The sequence below is a fragment of the Rhinopithecus bieti genome, unplaced genomic scaffold, assembly GCF_001698545.2.
Source record: "Rhinopithecus bieti isolate Rb0 unplaced genomic scaffold, ASM169854v2 scaffold_3948, whole genome shotgun sequence".
Taxonomy (NCBI): domain Eukaryota; kingdom Metazoa; phylum Chordata; class Mammalia; order Primates; family Cercopithecidae; genus Rhinopithecus; species Rhinopithecus bieti.
Genome location: NW_016804646.1, coordinates 3,129,384 through 3,143,605, shown reverse-complemented (window position 1 = coordinate 3,143,605; position 14,222 = coordinate 3,129,384). Strand labels below are relative to the sequence as shown.

The 14,222-nt window shown below is 42.9% G+C and overlaps 1 long non-coding RNA gene across 1 annotated transcript; it reads right to left on the bottom strand.

Moving 5' to 3' along the window:
• Nucleotides 1–601: 601 nt before the first annotated feature.
• Nucleotides 602–4,881, bottom strand: LOC108527982 (uncharacterized). Its single transcript, XR_001885000.1, has 3 exons — nucleotides 4,731–4,881; nucleotides 2,965–3,163; nucleotides 602–1,272 (listed from the first exon to the last, which is right to left on the bottom strand). It is a non-coding gene; the product is annotated as an uncharacterized LOC108527982 (long non-coding RNA).
• Between the last annotated feature and the right edge of the window lie 9,341 nt (nucleotides 4,882–14,222).

The window sequence follows — 14,222 nt, the reverse complement described above, 5'->3', positions numbered from 1 at the left end:
GTATTCCCTTCATGGGTGTTTGCATTTATTTAAGCACAAAGGTGTTTGGCCAATGACGGGGTGATACTGATGGACCCTTTCCAGGCCACCCGTGGAAGAGGGGTTGAGGGTCGGCCTTGGGTTGTTTATTAGGGCTGGTCCTGCAGCTGGTATTCATGCCCACTCATTCCCTCCTCATATCCTCTCAGACCTTTTCGCAAGGACTTGAAAGGTAGCTCCTTACACAGCAGAGCTTTTCTACTGGGTGGGGAGAGAGGACTGGTTTATTCGCCTGGAGCATCTCTCTGAGCCTTAGCATCCAGCAAGCATGCATCCGACACCCCTGGGCTTTGGTCCGGCCTTCTCAGCAGGGCACCTGGGCCTGTAGTCGTCTCCTGCCCACCCCCACTCCCCGCCCCACCACCGCCAGCCTCACTCCAGGACCCCTCCCCTCCACAGGAGCTATGCAGGTGGCCGCCTCCCTGCTGGGGCACTGGAAATGAACGGAGAAAAGTGGGGGCGGTGCGCCAAGGAGAGTGCGAGGCATGGCCTCCGGCCCTGTGCGGGCTTGTGTGGGTGGCGCCAGTGGCTTCATGGGCATCTGAACCCAGCTCCCGGGAGGCCACCCATGGCCTGGCAGAGGGGGTCCTGCTGAGTGGCTCTGGAGCCCGCCTGGGCCCTTCTCCAGGCCAGGAAAGCGCAACGGATCCTTCTCGGCTCGGAGGCTCCAGACAGAAAAACCAATTCCCAGCAAAACTCACACCCTCTCCCCTGCCACCAAAGCCAGTGCCAGCAGTGGCCAGGAGGGACTCGCGGGACAGGAAATACCCCGTGGCTGCATGGAGCCAGGTGCGCTCCTGACGCAGCTCTCCTGCCCAGCGGGGCGGGGCGGGGCGGCTCCAGGCACTCAGGGGCTCGCAGCACCAGGGCCCGACTCTCCAGGCCAGCCCTGGCTTGGATTTTTCTTGACAAAGTCCAGCCTTTCTCTAGGACTGCACCTGCAGCCATGGCCTACTCCGCTGCCTAGAACGGCACAGAAGCACAACACTTCGTCCTCGTCCTGGTAATAAAAGCGGAGTCTGGCGGATAAGCGGTCACAGGGCTGGGCCAGGCTTCCAGAGAATACCTGGACTGATGGGAAGCAGTGCAGCCCCAGGAGAGGAGGCGTTAGCTTACACCTGCCAGTACATCAAACAAGTAAAAGACAAGTGTGGGCGAGGATGGGGAGAAACTGGGTCCATTGCCGCACTGTTGGTGGAAATGTCAGCCATTATGGAAAACAGTGTGGAGGTTCTGCAAAAAAATGAAAAATAGAATTAGCATATGATACAGCAATCCCACTTACGGGCATTTATACAAAAGAATTGAAATCAGGATCTTGAAGAGATACTAGCACTCCCACATTCACTGCAACACTATTCACAATGGACAAGACATAGAAACAACCAAAGTGTCCATCAACAATGAATAAATAAATAAATGGTGCTATCCACATACACAGTGGAATATTATTCAGCCTCAAAAAAGAAGGAAATTCTGCAACATGGGGTAGCTTGGATGAACCTTGAGGATATTACATGAAGCGAAATAAGCAAGTCACAGAAAGACAAGTCCTGCATGATCCCACTTATACAAGGGATCAAAAATAGTCAAATTCATAGAATCAGAGTGGAATGAGGGTTTCCAGGGCATTCAAGAAGGGGGAACTGGGAGTGAGTAATCAGCAAGTGTAAAGTTTCAGTCCAGCAGGATGAATAAGCTCAAGAGCTCTGCTGTACAACATTGAGAATGCGTCTCATAACTGTTATCACCCCAATAAAATAAATACAAACATTAAATGGTGGGGGCTGTAGCACCGGGGGTCATCATTTAAAACTTGCCACTGCCACTGACCATTGTAATCTCAGGCAGTGACTTAGCCTTCCTAGGCCTCAGTTTCCCCATCTGTAAAGCGATAAGGATGCTCGTATGTCTAGGCAGTTGTGGGAATGAAATGAATGATCACTTTGCCTGCAGCAGTGTTTTAGTGTGGCTAAGGCATTTTATCAAGTCCATCTTCTTAGGGAGGACAATACTAAAACTTGTTTAAGCATGTGACTGGATGTCTTCTTATCATTTGGATATTTTGAGGAACAAAAGTTCTTCCAACACCATATGGATGAGCAAATGTATGGCTAAAGAGTTTAATGTGCACACAGGTCTATTTTTATGTTCCCTGGCCTCTCTTGGCCAATATTTACATACTTCCCTCCCCACAATTCTTTTTTCTTTTTTCTTTTTTTGAGATGGAGTCTCGCTCTGTGCCCAGGCTGGAGTGCAGCGGCGCGATCTCTGCTCACAGCAACCTCTGCCTCCCGGGTTCAAGCAATTCTCCTGCCTCAGCCTCCTGAGTGGCTGGAATTACAGGTGTGTGCCAGCACACCTGGCTAATTTTTGTATTTTTGGTAGAGATGGGATTTCACCATGTGACCAGGCTGGTCTCAACCTGCTGACCTCAGGAGATCTGCTTGCCTTAGCCTCCCAAAGTGCTGGGATTACAGGCGTGAGCCGCTGCACCCGGCCCTTCCCCACATTTAAAGTATCATCAGTCTGTAAGTTCTTAAATTGTGTTGGCTGTTAAAAAAGAGAAACAGATTGAAGAAGAAATGTGCACCATAGAAAATCTCTGCATGGCATCTGTCAGGCAAATGGAGGAGGCTAAGGGCTTTTGAATGCCATGTCTTGTAGTTGACAGCCCTTAATCTTCGAAGGCTCTTCCATTCCGAGGTGTCCATGGCTTCTTCTTTAGTGACATGGTTAAAGTTACCTTAAAAGATTTAGGGATCTGCATAGAAATGTCAACTCAGAGCTCTGTATAGATTTACATTAGCTTAGAGGCAATGAATCCATTCAGAGGGACATTTCTGGTGAAATTAACCAATGTTTCCCTATTGTGAGTTTTCGCCATGGTGTTGTCTCAGAAAAGCATCATTTAACCACCCCTACCTCTAATAGCTGTAGAAGTCCATAGACGGAGTGATATTCATCATCTCTATTATCTGTTTAGCTACAGAGGATTCTTTGCCAAATATGCTAATTAATTAGCTCTGTACTTCCAACTCCAGGGTGATTGTCTCTCATTAGAGGCTGAAGTGGCCCCTGTGTGTGGTTGTTCAGTAGCTCAGTTGGATGCTGCTTTGGGAGGCTATATAAAGAAAAACAACATCAGTATAATTATGAGCCAAAAAAAAAAAAAAAAAAAAAAGAGAGAGAGAGAACAAAACAACTGTCAGAGTCAGATGCTTGTCATGTGATTTTCTAAGGTTGGTGTTCCTGTTCTTGAGACTTGGTAAATGGAAGGCTTGCGATGTGGGCTATTATTGAAATAAGAAAATAATACCCTTATGGTCGATATCACTGACACAATCCTGAATGCAGGAGGAAAATAAAAACCAAGCCCTTTAAAATCCATTTGCCATTTTGAATGTATCTCTGCACTTTGCTCTTCAGCAATGCCGGTTTTCAGCTCGGTTGTGGGATCTGATTTAGTTTGGAGCTGCTGTCTGTATCATTTTGTTATGGTTAATGCTATGCCAGGGACAAGCGAAGCGTAAAAGGCCATCTTTGTTCTCAGGGCAGCAATGATTTCTATGTCCTTAAGGTTGGAGAAAAACAGGGATATTCTTATTTTGTTGGCTGGAACATCAAAAAGAATAAAATAAGCAAGTAGTAGGAACACAATTATACGTGTGGGTTTTTTTAAAGAGACAGAGACGGACTGCATGGATACTTTCCCCCACTCTCTGTTGATGTATGGCTGCCTCTACAGAAAATCCACATCCTTCCAGCTTTGCCCAGCCTGGGTCCTCCGCAGAATGCCGGAGTCCCTTTCTGCCCTGTCCACTCACGGTCGGATACCTGACCAGACATGCGTGTGCAACCCTCACTATCACGAGAATGTCTGTGTCTGTGACGCTGAGGAACGTGAGGAAGCCAGCTCCTCCCAAGAGCATGGTTGGAGCTACGTGAGCTTCAAGGCAGCTGACATCTTGATGGTTTGTGGCGTGTGCAGGGAGCCCAGTGAGGTCAAACCAGCGTCTGTGACCCCCTGCTCCCTCTCCCTTTCCCATCCCCCTGCACTGACATCCACATTTGGCCCAAACCCTTTCCTAATGCTGTAACATAACTCATTAGGACAGCCTTAATGAGCTGATAATTAGTCTGGTGGGAGGAGGTGAAAAGGGAGGGAGCAGAAATGCCAGGCTCTGAGAAAGTTGAGCCGGCTGGGGCGTCTTAGTGAGCCCTAGAGAGCTTTTTGTCAACAAAATGAATCATGCTTGCAGGCAGTAAAACTTTCAAATGACCTTCATGTCAAAATATTAGGCTGCTATTTTTTGCTGGATGGTGGTTTCATAAACATAAAAAGCACACATATCATTCAGAGTACAGCAAAATTTGTCTCGAATATGTGGAGCTCCCCCTCTTTATTTTTTCCGAAAGACTAATGTAGCCTCCATGTAGTGGAGAAAAAGACAGAATATCCCAGCCTTACACTTCAGCTGAAATAGATATTTACGGTAGGCTTGTCTGTGCTCCTCAGCCTTTTTTTTTTTTTCTTTTAAAGGAAACACTAAACTATATACATGGGTATATAAATAGATACAAGAGAAAGATATAAATCCTACAGAAATTTTGCTTATTTTCATTCCGGAAAATTGCCCACTGAATTTTGCCATTTATAGAAAAGGCAAGGACAATAATATGATACTCACAGTCAGAAGACAGAGTTTTGATGAACTGCTGAAGGTAACTCTTCTTCATGAGAGAAAGAAATCATCAGGACTATGGACAATATATATTTTTTCTCTGTTGAAATCATTTCTTCTCAAAGTTAAACGTCACAAAGGCAAATAGATGTTTGAATTTTCACTGTCTAAATGACAAGAAATATAAATAAATATGGTCCAAAGAATTTGTAGTTTATCCTTCTCCTGAGTGTCAGGGCACACCCTTATCTAGGGAACACCAGGCTGAATGAACAACAGAGGACTGGGAAGACATTTAGGATAAGGACACAGTTTGGGGAACCGAGAAACAATGTCAACTGGAGACAGAAAATCCAGTAACTGATAAAGATTAAAATAGTAATTGTGTGTCATTTTCTAATAGTGGTGTGGTCACCAGTCAATACAGATAATGCACATTGAAAGTGCTTTGCCAAGAAAAAGGCATTGTCAAATGTTGCATTTATTGTTGCTTTTAAAATTAAGCAGTGATTACCTAGCTTGGGTTTCAGCGGCACCAATAAGAACAGACCGTGCTTTTTTGCTTCACCTTTGACATCCCTGGATCAAATAAAATTATTTCCTGCCCTTAAGATTTGAATTAAGCAAATATGCTGCAGAGCGAATCATGGCCCATAGTCCTGCGATCAATCTACTTTCCCGTCCAGTGCTTCTTCAACCCAAACGTGCTTGCAAACCAGCAGCAGACAAGGTCTAGTTTAATGCATCTGGTTGGGGGCCTGAAGGTCTGCATGTCTAACAAGCTCTCCAGCAATGCGTGGCTCATGGTTGCTGGTCCACAACCCTTGTTGCTGGACAACAAACCCTTGGCACCCTTGGCATGTGGTCACCTTGGAGGTTTCATTTCACAGGACCGGTTTTTCAGACACTGTTTTCTTTTAGCCCCCAGTTGCAGTTTGGGCGCTGACCAGAAGGCAATTGGAAGGGGGTTTAGCCACGATTTCACAGTACCTCATTATGCATCAACGTGAGCACAGATTATTCAAGATGGCCCTATCCATTTTGCTTTTTAAAAATTTTAATAGAGTCAGATCTTGTTTATTGTCTGTCTACTTTTAGGTTTTAAACAGGGAAGATCTGTTTCTTGATGCCCACAATAAAGCTCTTCACGCAGAACATGACTCAGTTTCTAATATTGCAAATAAACACAGAGATGCCTCTCCACAGCCTGAGTGTGGATCTGAGTCTGGTGCTGGGTAGGGCTTGGCAAGGTGGAGATGCCTTCTAGATGCATTGGGGGAACTCAGTCTAAAGCTGGGGCTTCCTTTGAAAAAACCAACCCCCGAAAGGGGCTATCAAGACTGATGACCTTGGTGGGTCTCTAATGACATGTAGCTAGTCCAGACTTATAACACTGTTCATTGGTTGAATTATTTCATTAGAAAAAATGTTTCACACCTGAGCAAGACCATATTCTTCTCCAAGGCATCACCATGCCACATATCTTTGGGGTTATTGCCATTGTGTGTCTCCAGCATCCACTGTAATCTACTTTTAGAGCACAGGGTAGCCTTGGCAGCCTCAGTGTCTTGAAGCCACTTTCAGGCTGTCCCATAGTGAACAAGCAGAAGGTCCTGGATGCCCAGGTATAATGGGTTCGTTCCTGGGGGCATCGCTTTGACATCAATCACAGTCTTTTGCACAAGGCCTTTTCTTCCGTCCTCTCTTGCATGACTTCCATCCTCTGCTGATGAGCAGAAACACTGTAAAGAGAAGTTATCCTCTGTGACTAAAGATTCAGCCAAACTGTTTTCAATCTCCCCCAAGTATTTAAGAAGGATACATTTACTTAAAAACAATAGAATTGCCAATAACATATCATTTTAATCTATTCACTGAAGCAGTTCACTTCAGAAATCTGCCAGGTGTAGTCTCAGCTGCTCGGGAGGCTAAGGCAGGTGGATGGCGTGAGTCCAGGAGTTCTGGGAGCTATGCTGATTGGGTGTTCACACTACGTTTACCATCAATACGGTGACTTCTTGGGAGTGGGGGACCACCAGGTTGCCTAAGAAGGAGGTGAGCCAGCCCAGGCTGGAAATGAAGCAGGTGAAAACATCTGTGTTGATCAGTAGTGACATCGTGCCTGTGAATAGCCACTGCACTCCAGCCTGGGCAGTGTTGCGAGACACTGTATTTAAAAAAAAATCAAATCTGAGTTGTCAAGGTTGGCATCTTTGAAGTATCAGAAAATAATACATTTGTTTATCTCAAAAATATAAAATGCAGATTTTCCCCAATCCAGACAAGCCATCCTTAGTCTGTACTTAATTCTGTTCTTTCCATGTTGTTTACTTTGTATCCAGAGTGAACTCTTCCTGCATTCTGCTATGTAGGTAGTACTGTTGTCAGGAGAATTAAACCTAGACCTAAAAAACATTAGGAAGCTGTAAGAGGTTAACATTTCACAAACCCAAGAGCAAATTGAAAAATTCAAAGGTACACATTTTCCTTCTAGGTTTTCTGTTTAACACCTAGGGTGCTGCCTGTTCTGGTTAGTCTAGAAGGATAGTTTTAGCACTGAAAGTCCAGGAAAACTCTCAATCCTGAGCCAAGTTGGCTACCCTGAAATACCTGCCTTCGCTGATGTCACTTACAATAAAAATAATATGCCATTTTCACATCCCTCCAGTTCTTCCTTATTTAATTATTTTTATTTTCATTACTTTTGACCTGTACCTGATGAATCATCTTCCCTTCCCTGAGCCCCTCCTGCTGCCCTCTGGCTGGTGTGATTACTCTGGCTTGTGTGATAACTCTGGCAGGTGTGATGACCCTAGAGGGTGTGATGACCCCAGCTGGTGTGATGACTGGCTGGTGTAATGACCCCAGCTGGTGAGATGACTCTGGCTGGTATAATGACCCCAGATGGTGTGATGACTCTGGCACACTGGCAGGTGTGATGACTTTAGCACATGTGATGACTCTAGAGGGTAGGATGACCCCAGCTGGTGTGATGATTCTGGCAGGCATGATGACTCTGACCCTGGATGGTGTGATGACCCTGGAGGGTGTGATGACTCTGGCTGATGTAATTATCCCAGCTATTGTGATGACTCTGGCAGATGTGATGACCCTGGGTGGTGTGATGACCCTGGCAGGTATGGACTCTGGCAGGTGTGATGACTCTGGCTGGTGTGATGAGCCTGGCAGGTGTGGACTCTGGCTGGTGTGATGACCCTGGCTAGTGTTATGATTTTAGCAGGTGTGATGATTCTGGCCTGTTTGATGACTCTGGCTGGTGTGATGACCCTGGCTGATGTGATGGCTGTTTGGCCGGTATCCAACTCCCCTCATGTTCAGTGCAGTGGGTGCTGCCTCCACAAATGCCACTGGCTGGGCCATCAGTCAGCCTACATCCACCCCTGCATTAGTGTTGTTGGTTTATACCTCCCATTTGTTTCTCACCAAACATTAAGTGAGGGCTATTTGCCAGCAAGAAAAGGGTTTTCTTTTTTTCTTTTGCTACTTTTGCCCACCAAAGGAGGTAAAGAGAACTTTAAAAGTGACCTGAAAGTTCTCAGCAAAGGAAAAACTAAAGAGACTTCAAGTTCCACACAAAAACAGTTAGCATTAATGATTGGGAGCTGGTCGTTCTCACCACCTCAGAACATGAAACAGCTTGATTAGTGACTCCCTTTTGTTGCCAGCTGTGGCTGACGTACTTGGTTACCTCCAATCTTGTTTTCATTTTTTCAGTTCCTCACAAAGTAGGTTTTCACGGAATGTCTAGGGATATCTTTCTATCTACTAATTCTCTTCTATGCTTTCTTGTGAATTCCACTTATGGAGACTTTATCATGGTTTCAGCCTTTTTCAGTTACTTTTCTCTTTTTCCTTTTGTTCATTGTCTTCTTTCTCCTTTTCTGCCTCCTTTCCTCTCTTTACCCCTTTCCCATCCTCCCTCCCTCTCTTAGAGCTGGAAATAGTGTTCTGTGCAGTATGGGTGTTCAATAATGTTTACTAACTGGATTCATTCGTTCCACCCTTTATTATATCATTTCCTCCACATGCTTGCCCAGAAAGTACCCTACACTTAAATACATCAACTTTTGGAGCCAAGAGACTAAATGCCGCTGTGACATTGATTTAACTTGGTTAGAGAGTTGGAATGCTGAGTTCTATGGATGGAAGGGTGCCCTGACTTTTTCATGTGTGGAAAAGCACTATAGCAGCCGATTAAATTAATGAAAAGGGAAAAGGCTATGTGTGGTTTTCTGCAATGACCTTGTGTGTAGATACTGAGTTTTCACAGGATCTTTTGGGGATGAGTTCATCCTTCTCTTCTTTGGTCTCGCTTTATATATCAAACAGACTATTCAAAACCTTCTCTAAAATAGGAACCAAGTCGCTTGGAAAAAAAGTGTGTATTTTAATCAGTTGTGAGGAATGTGCTTCCATGGCACTGCCTAACTGAAGAGGTTGTGCTTCTGTTGTGATTCTGTCTCATTTACTTTGTGTCTGTCACCTCATACATATTTACATTTCAGGATTTTGCTTGAAAGCTATGTTCTCCAGCAAGCTGTCTAAGTTAAGTGGCACAAGAAAATCAGAGATTAAATTGGAATAAAGTTTATTTGGTGACTTATTTCAGGTACTGAGGCTCTTTTTCATATAGCTGTTAGGAAAGTTTTCTGTGTTCTGTTTGAGATTTATCTATTTCTTGCTTTGGAACTTCCACATGCGTTGTCCCCCTTTTCTGCAGGGCACAGAAAAGTATAACCTGCCCCCACTAAGTCAATTGCATAAATCATCTCTCAGAGTAAGTCCACAGGGATTTCTTCTGCCTTGGATCCTGATCAGCAAGTTATAGAGTTGGGCTGGTATAATCAGTCACATGTAGCATACAAGCCATTGGATACATCTTTCACACTGTTTTAAAATCACAGTGCTTCACCTGAGGTCAGGAGTTTGAGACCAGCCTGGCCAACATGGTGAAACCCCTTCTCTAGTAAAAATACAAAAATTAGGTGGGGATGGTGGTATGCATGTGTAATCTCAGCTACTCGGGAGACTGAGGCAGGAGAATCCCTTGAACCCAGGAGGCAGAGGTTGCAGTGAGTGGAGGTTGCAGTGAGTGGAGATTGCGCCACTTCACTCCAGCTTGGGTGAAAGAGCGAAACTCCATCTAAAAAATAAATAAATAAATAAAAATAAAGTAACGATGCTTTGTAGAAAATGGTTCTTGTTTCCTTTGATTCCAGGTGAAGTTTTATGCCATGGTTATAAAGCCGTGGGAAGTGGGTACCTTTAACAGAGATGTTTCTGAAACCTTAATTATCAAGGAAGAAGGAGTTCTTAAGGTTTTGTAGGGTGGGAGCGAAGTGAGGGGAAAGCATCGCAGTGCATATGGAGGCACATTATCTAGGACCACGTTAGACACAGCTGAAACGCAGGTATGTGACTGAATATGCAACATAAATTCCATAAGAAATGGAAATTGTGTTTTTGAAACACTGAAAGGCATAAGTGAATTAATCTTTTGGCTTTAACTCCACGGGCTGCGTCCTATTCTCGGCGGAGCTATACACTTAGTGCTGAATAAGACAAAAGGTAGGGAAGCCCTCTTGGCTGGCAGCCTTAGAATTAAGTGAGGATTGTTTTTGTCCCTGTAGAGATGGAAAGAGGAGTCTCTGAATGGCAACTCTTTATGTACAAAAACAAATCGGGGTGCTGTAATTTTATAAATTCTCAGGGTTTTCAAGCCCTTAAAGGGGCGTCAAAGGCCGGGCGCGGTGGCTCAAGCCTGTAATCCCAGCACTTTGGGAGGCCGAGACGGGCGGATCACGCGAAGGTCAGGAGATCGAGACCATCCTGTGCTAACACGGTGAACCCCGTCTCACAAAAAATACAAAACTAGCCAGGCAGGTGGCGGGCGCCTGTAAGTCCCAGCTACTCGGGGAGGCTGAGCGGAGAATGGCATGAACCCAGGAGGCCGGGAGCTTGCAGTGAGCTTGACGATCCGGCCACTGCACTCCAGGCCAGGCGACAGAACGAGATCCGTCTCAAAAAAAAAAAAAAAAAAAAAAAAAAAAAAAAAAAAAAGAGGCGTCAAAGGCAACATTATTCTGTAAGCATGCGATCATGGCTAGAATTTGTAATTTTATTTTGTTTTTCACTGTATGTTTCATTTTACTTTATGTTTTAAAATGCTGCTGGAGATCTCAGACTTCATCGTTTTGCTAGTGACTGATTCTTTTCCCTTGGACTTTGAAGGTGAGAAGGGCAGGAGGTGCTGACTAACTAGATTCAACAGGGTGGGTCCTGAAGGCCGCATGAGAGGCTGGGGCTTGAGCTCCTTGGCCCGCAGCACAGCCTTTGCCCTTCTGGTTATTGATGCCTAGTTCTGCACTGAAAAGAGATCCATGTAAATTCAGAACAAATTGTAAAAATTAAATCTTTCTTAATAAAGGTTTCCATTTGGTATATTAGGGAGGTTGTGAAGGAATATTTGTGTACCTATATTTTATTTCCTTTATGTACCACTACAGAAAACTTTTTCCCCATGGCTAAGAAGTTGTTCCCTCCTGATATGTGTGTATGTTGTCACATGTACACGCGGAGTGGAAGTACCTGTTCATTCAGCCCGGGAGCTCTGCCATTGAGAGGTAGAGCGGTGAGTCCACAATTCCTTTCACCTGAATTGTGTTTTATGCTGCTCAAAAGTTAGTGAGGTTCAAAGGTACCCTAATTAGAGACTTTTTAATGTATTATTATAATAACTTCCTCTACAGAAAATAAATAGAAATCAAAGTTTTTTTCCCCCCAGTTGTGACGTGAACATTTACCTAAAGGTAACTAGACATTGATAAGCAATCTGTCAATTTTATCTTAAAACTAAAGAGAAACAATTTTAAACCACCTTTTGAGGTTTCATTGCCATATGGAAAGCTGTACATATTTAATATCTGTATCTATGAGTTTGAAGAAGGATACACGCCTGTGAAACCATCACCCATCAAGGTCATAGACATCCATCACCTCCCAAATTTTCCTCCTGTTCCCTTTATTGTGATTATTGTTTTCTGAGGCTTTTCTGTTGTTTTTTGTTGTAAGAAAACTTAACCTAAGATCTATCCTCTTAAGACATTCTAAGTATACAATACAGTGTTATTAGCTATAGACCCCATAGTAGATCACCAGAGCTTATTCATCTTACGTCACTAAAACTTTGTACCCTTTAACCATTCATTCCCCATTTCCTCCCGCTCCTGAAGCTTCTGTTAATTACCTTTCTACTCTCTGCTTCTATGCGTTAGTTATTTTAGATTCCACACACAATTGAGATTGTATAGCATTTGTCTTTCTGTGTCTGACTTAGTTTACTTAATATAGTGCCTTAAAGGTCCATCCATGTTGTAGCAAATGGAAGGATTTTCTTCTCTTATAAGGCTGAATATTATTTCTTTATTTGTATATATCACATTTCCTTTATCCATTCTTAGTTTGCAGGCATTTAGTTTGCTTCTATATAGGCTATTGTGATTAATGCTGCAATGAACATAGGAGTAGATAATGAATTTATTTCCTTTCGATATATACACAGAAGTGGAATTGCTGGATCATATGGTGGCTGTATTTTTCATTTTTAAAGGAATTCCCATTGGTGTTTTCTTTTCTTTTAGACAAGGTTTCGCTCTTATTGACCACGCTGGAGTGCAATGGCATGATCTTGGCTCACGGCAACCTCCATCTCCTGGGTTCAAGTGATTCTCATCTCTCATCCTCCCGAGTAGCTGGGATTACAGGCACATGTCACCATGCCTGGCTAATTTTTGTAATTTTAGTAGAGAAGGGGTTTCACCATGTTGGTCAGGCTGGTCTCGAACTCCTAACCTCAGGTGATCCGGGATTACAGGCATGAGTGTGCTGCCTGTAGACACTTAGACCAATGCAACAAAATTGAGAGCCCAGAAATAAATCCATACATTCATGGTCAACTAAGTCCATTGATCTACAGGCACCGTACCTGGCCTCCATATTGCTTTTTATAATGGCCGTTCCAGTTTACATTCCCACATGCTGTGTGCAAGGGTTCCCTTTTCCCCACATTCTTGGCAACACTTGTTATCTTTTTTTTAATAGCCGTTCTAACAGATGTAAAGTAATATCTCATTGTGGTTTAAATTTGCATTTCATGATCAGTGATATTGAGCATCTTTTCATATATCTGTTGCCATTTGTATGTCTTCTTTTGAGAAATGCCTATTACCATCCTTTGCTCAGTTTTTCAATTGGGTTATTTGGCTTTTTGCCATTCACTTTAATGAATTATTTGTATGTTTTGGATATTAACCCTTATCAGATAAACGGTTCATGGATGTATTCTCCCATTTTGTGAGCTACCTTTTCGTTTTGTTGATTGTTTCCCTTGCTCTGCAGAAGCTTCTTAGTTTGATGTAGTTCAACTTGCTTATTTTAGCTTTTTCTTGGTCTGTGCTTTCAGTGTCATATCCGAAAAATTATTGCCAAGACCAATACTAAGGAGCTATTTCCTCTGTATTTTCTTCTAGGAGTTTTATGGTTTCAGCTCTTAGGTTGAAGGCTTTAATCTATTTTGAGTTGACTTTTGTATATGACATAAGGGTGCAATTTTATTCTTTTGCATGTGGTTATCCAGTTTTCCTAATATCATTTGAAAAGACTATCCTTTGCCCATTGCATCTTCTTGGAGCTCTTGTTGAAATTAGTTGACCATATATGTATGGATTTATTTCTGGGCTGTCCATTTTGTTCCATTGGTCTAAGTGTATGTCTTTACCTCAGTGTCATATTACTTTGATTACCTTGTGATATAATTTAAAATCAGTAAGTCAAATTCCTCCAGCTTTCTTAGTCATGTTCAAGATGGCCTTGGCTATTTGAAATATTTTGTGGTTCCATGTGAAACTTGGAACTGTGTTTTCTACTTCTGTGAAAAATGTCACTGGAATTTTAAATAGGGATCGCATTGAATTAGTAGATCACTTCAGATAGTATGAATATTTTAACAACATTGATTCTTTCATTCCATAAACATGGGATACCTTTTTATTTATGTGCAGATACCTTTCTTTCATAAATGTGTTACATTTTCAGTGTATGAATCTTTCACTTCTTTGGTTAAATTTATTCTCAAATATTTTATTCCTCTTGATGCTATTTTAAATGGAATTGTTTTCTTAATTTCTTTGTTTGATAGTTCATTGTTGGTATATAGAAATGAAATTGATTTTGCCTGTTGATTTTGTATCCTGAAACTTTACTGGAGTCATTTATTAGTTTTAACAGTTTGTGTGTGTGTGTGTGTGTGTGTGTGTGTGTGTGTGTGTATGTGTGTAGTCTTTAGGCCTTTCTATGTATAAGATTATGTCTGCAAACAGAGACAATTTAACTCCTTCCTTTCTGACTTGAATGACTTCCATTGCTTTCTCTTACCTAGTTGTTCTTGTACTGGGACTTCTAGGACTAGGTTGAATATAA